The sequence below is a fragment of the Vicugna pacos genome, chromosome 6 (genome assembly GCF_048564905.1).
Source record: "Vicugna pacos chromosome 6, VicPac4, whole genome shotgun sequence".
Classification (NCBI taxonomy): Eukaryota; Metazoa; Chordata; class Mammalia; order Artiodactyla; family Camelidae; genus Vicugna; species Vicugna pacos.
Genome location: NC_132992.1, coordinates 64,207,504 through 64,212,443, shown reverse-complemented (window position 1 = coordinate 64,212,443; position 4,940 = coordinate 64,207,504). Strand labels below are relative to the sequence as shown.

The window sequence follows — 4,940 nt, the reverse complement described above, 5'->3', positions numbered from 1 at the left end:
TCTGCTTTTCCCTGCTCCAGCCCAAGCTTGCCAATTCAGACAAGGGTGGCTGAGAAATAAAGAGTCCTTCTCAGTGTCAGCCCAGAAAGCACTGGGGGTCCCTTTACATGGAATATAATGAGCATTCCCTGCCTTCTGGGGTTAGAGAAGGCCTCTCTCTCTGCCCTGAGGTCTACAGCTGAACTTCCTCTTTGCAGGCACCTCACTGGCCTCTTAGGGGAAGTTGGGCTGACCCTACAGTTTCCCCTGCCCTGTCCTGAGCTTTACAGTTTGCTTTACAGGACAGCAGAGCAGTCAAAGGCAGAAGACTTCAAGGAAAGGCAAGGGTAAGTGGACTCTTCAAGCTCTTCACAAGGCAGCTGTCTTAAGACTGTAAGAAGGAAGACTTCCTTCCAGAGTGCCAGGGGCCCCTCCATTAGGGCCTGGGGCCTCCTCAGGGACACAGCCAGAAGAGCTGTGCTGCCTTGGCAACTTCCAGAACAACCCTGCTGTCTCTAGCCCCAAGGGTTATTTCCCTTGTGCTTAACATTACCATGGGTAGATAACTTTCAATGCCTGGGAACTGCTGACAAGGAAACCAACAGATGGAGCCCCCCCAGCCCAAGTACCAACTTCAGCCACTCAGGACCAGGAGAAGGTGAGCCTTGTCCGAGGAGGCTGCCTGCCCTTTGGTACTTAAAAGGCTTGTGGGCTCTTATGAAGCCAAGCCAGGGTCTGACCTTCCTCTTTCAGGCCACGGATGTTCCCTCTGGATGTCTGTTCAGGACTGAGCTGGCTTGGGAGAGTCTGGGACTCTGAGCAGCCCTGGCAGGAGAACCGAAATATCGTGGTTAAGGTACTGGGACTCCTCGGGAGTGGGGTCAGAACCTTGTGGTGACCTAATGTTTCATCTGCTCCAAGTTCTCTTAGAAGTGTTTTTAGTTTGATAAGTTCTTATATGAACATTATCATGGCAAAAAAAAAAAAAGTTTTAAAACTGAGCATCCTTACTAACCAACAAATCCCTTCTCACTCATCTGTTCTTGCCTGTCTTTGTCCACATGCATCCATACTTTGTGTAGCATTGTTTCCTCAACATAGAAAACTGTTACCACTGTGGATAACTGTTACCACTGTGGATAACTGTTACCACTTTCCTAACAATGTAACTGCTACAGTTCAGCCTTTCATTTCGTGGCTCCAAGGTTCTAAAAGTTCCATGTGCATCGTTTGGATTGCTCATTTAAAGTTCAGGATTCTTGGCCCTTTCTGGGATGAGACTTGATTCTATACATCTGGCAATGGGGCACAGGATTCTGCTTCTCTCACCAGATACAAGACCATTACATTTATAAACATACTATAGGGTAATATAAACAAGATGATAGAAAAGGAAATCGCCTTACTGTTTTCTTCAGTGCTTGTTAAGATACACAATCATCACTCCAGTCCCTTAGCCATCTCTGATGGATGCTGGATTTTCTCTGTTTTCCCCTCAGGATCCACTCTCCATCCTTCCCCACCAGCTCTTTGCCTGGAGAAGCTGAGCCACATGGACTGCATCAATAGGCTCCCTTTGCCCTCCAGCCTCTGGGAGGGCTGGCCAGTGAGGTTGGCATATTTATTTCCTGGGTTCCTTCCTGCCAGGCGGCCCTCTCCATAAGCTTTCTTTCTAGGTTCCCTTAACCAGGTCACTATCCACCCTCTCGTGTCCCACTTACTCTTTCAGGTCTAGTGGAGGGTAATGGTTCCTGCACTTATGAGTGTAAGAATAGTGTATCATTTCTTTTTCTTTATCTAAGCCCAGCCCATCTTTTGCAAATAGTGCTTTATTACAGTCTTCTCAAATGACTCTGTATAATTTTGAGGGGGATGGGGTCAGGACCCTGAATGATATAACCTTTAGAACATTTTGCTTTTCTTACTATTTCTAAGTTAATAGGGGGAAATTTTTAACTTGATTTTGCCCTTTTTCAAGCTTCTGCAAATGGGATTTTATTGTCCCTCCATAAAAAATTTCCCTAGTAAAGTTAAAGTAGCTTTAAATTTTTTTTAATGTAGAAAATAATTTTTGATCTGCTGTAAGAAATAAGATTCTTACTACAGTTGCTTTCAAGAAATTATTTTGGATAAATAAGAAAAAAATTCTTATACATTCTACATGTTGACCAGCACCACCGGGTGGTTCTGATGCATGCTGGTTTAAGAAGTGCTGGGTAAATGGACTCTTCAAGCTCCTCACAAGGCAGCCGTCTTAAGACAGGAAGGAAGGAAGACTTCCTTCCAAAGTACCAGAGGCCCCTCCATCAGGGCCCCTCCATTAGGGCCCCTATCAGTTAATGCAACTAAAACAGTTTTACAAAAAAGAACAGCCTGATATATGGATTTTGATGAGTCTGTCCTTAACGCCCGTTTTTAAAGTCCAGGAAAGCTGTTCATATGATTTTTTTTTTTTTAGTCTAAACTCAGAGCTTTCCCTAGCATGTACAATTCTTCATGTTCCCTATGTTTACAATTACCTATTTGTCTCCCAAGCTCAACACCAGCTTCTCTGTGAAGCTCTTGATGTGAAGCTCAAATCTGGGATGAGAACCTCGTGGGTCACACTGCTTTAGCAGATGGATCTGTGCCCAGCAGGAGCGTCAGCCTGGATTCAGTCCTGTATCCTCTTGCCCAGCATGAGCACCTGACTCAACCGCAGAAGTGGGAAAAGGTTATGCGATGTCATCTTGCCCAGCTGCCTCTCCCAACTTCAGTCCTACCCATTTATCCCTTCCCATAGTCAATAGTAATGTAGCATCTTTGTACAGTGTCAGAAGATAACTAGTTATCATGGTGATCACTTTGTAATGTACAGAAATATAAATTCACTATGCTGTGCACCAGGAACTAACACAGTGTTGTAGGTCAATTATACTTCTAAAACAAACAATCTCATAGAAAAAAAGATCAGATCTGTGGTTACCAAAGGCAGGAGGTGGGGGAGGGAAAACTGGATGAAGGTGGTCAAACTTCTAACAAACTTATAACAAACTTCTAGTTATAAGTACTAAGCGAATGCAACATGCAATATGATAAACATAATTAACACTGCTGTATGTTACATATGAAAATAAGAGAGTAAATCCTGAGTTCTCATCACAAAGAAAAATATATATTTTCTTTTATTTTGTATCTGTATGAGATAACAGATGTTCACTGAACATAATTGCAGTAATCATTTCATGATGTGTGGAAGTCAAATCATTATGCTGTACACCTGAAACATACAGTGCTGTATGTCAGTTATATCTCAATAAAACTGGAAGGAAATTTTTAAAAATGGATTCTGAAACTCAGTCCCTTTAAAGATGTTCAATAGGAGATTGATCATAACATAGTATGCTCATTATTGTTCTGAGGTGCTCATTGGAAGCTGTTGCTGAGTATCACTAAGTACTGAGCTTTGTTCCTGTGGGCCACTCCCACCCCCTGGAACAGTCTTACACACATTAGGCTAGGACAAAGTTCAGGCGCATGGGAAGTATAGGAAAATCTGGAACAAAGGCAAGAAGTGACCCGGAATCAAGTCTTCTTTACCTTGGTGTGTGCCCTGCTCTCCTCAACAACTTCAGACAGGCCACTGCTTGACAGCTTCCTGTAGACTTGCCTTTGATTTTCTGACACTTGTCTGCATGAACTTACACCATCTCCACTTGAGGCTCCAATTGCTAGTTGTCAGGCTGCCCCAGCTTCTATCCTCTAACCTTCCCCCGCGAGCTCCAAGCGGCGAGCTGCTCCCTTGCTGACTTGAGCCTGGCCTGACCCTTTTCATTGATGAAAGGCAAGTCCCACTTGATTGTCAGCTTCACCTGACACAGAATAATGAACAGCCAGAACCACTTCCTTCCCGGTAAGCAGGAGTCGTCGTCATCAAAAACTTCTAGGCAGGTGATGATGTAATCAGAGCCTTGTTTAGGGAATATATTTTTTTTTAAAACTGGCCATAGTGAAACACAGACTTGCTCCTAAGGTCTGCGCAGCCCAGGGCATGAGTACAAATGGAGGCCCACATGCTACATGTGTAAAAGTTATAATCAAACAAGCAAGATATTAAACTAAATATGTTCCATTCCCATATACTGACAAATAAACCTTCAAAACAATGTGGAAGGCCAGTTGAAATACAGAATGCTTGCATTTCTCAAAGTTCCATGCTGGGACATGTGGGAAAGTTGGCCCCTGGTCCCTGGCCACCCCTCACTTCTCAACACATGACAAAGAGCCTTGAGTACATTCAACAGACTTGTCCAAGATCCATTTGACCTTTCTGCTCCCACCTTACTGTAGCCCACTCCAACAGACAACTGCCCCTTGTGCACTTTTCAGACCAAGGAGTAAATACAACAATGGTGTCACCAGGAGAATGAACCTGGAGGAAAGACTGGTCCAGGCCTGGGAAATAGGCTTAGAAAGGGAATGGGCTTTGAGTGGGAACACTCATTGGCCCTGCGGATTCCTTTTCCCCTGGAGAGTTCCAGGTAAAGTGAGCTAAAGGAGGACCCTCTAAAGCATGGGACCCAAGTCAGAGGGCAGATAGCTTGGATGAAAGATACACCCAACAGTAGTGAAATCACTATGGAGGTCATGAAGGCCTCGGGTAAGATAGTGGCCCAGCAAAGGAGAGAAGGAAGGAGGCAAAGAGACAACCAGGAATGCAACATGGATGAGCAGACATGCCGAGAGACAGAGACCAGTTCCTCAGCAAACTCCTGGCTTCCTGGGTGCCTACGAGGTCCTGGGTTCAGCCTCTGCCAAGATTCACCCTCACTTTACCACTGGGCTCAGTAGACGCCTTGTAATGTAAACCCTCCTTTTGCCTAGGCTAGTTACCATTACTTGAAAAAAAAGTGTCAAAGGAAATACTACCAAAGGAAACCAAAGTTCTCCCAGAGAGAAGGAGAGGAGGGAATGAAAAGAGC

General features: G+C 44.5%; 1 long non-coding RNA gene across 1 annotated transcript; it reads left to right on the top strand.

The window, feature by feature from the left end:
- Positions 1-757: 757 nt before the first annotated feature.
- LOC140697142 (uncharacterized) lies at positions 758-3,067 on the top strand. Its single transcript, XR_012073976.1, has 3 exons — positions 758-835; positions 1,479-1,590; positions 2,515-3,067. It is a non-coding gene; the product is annotated as an uncharacterized lncRNA (long non-coding RNA).
- Positions 3,068-4,940: the final 1,873 nt, after the last annotated feature.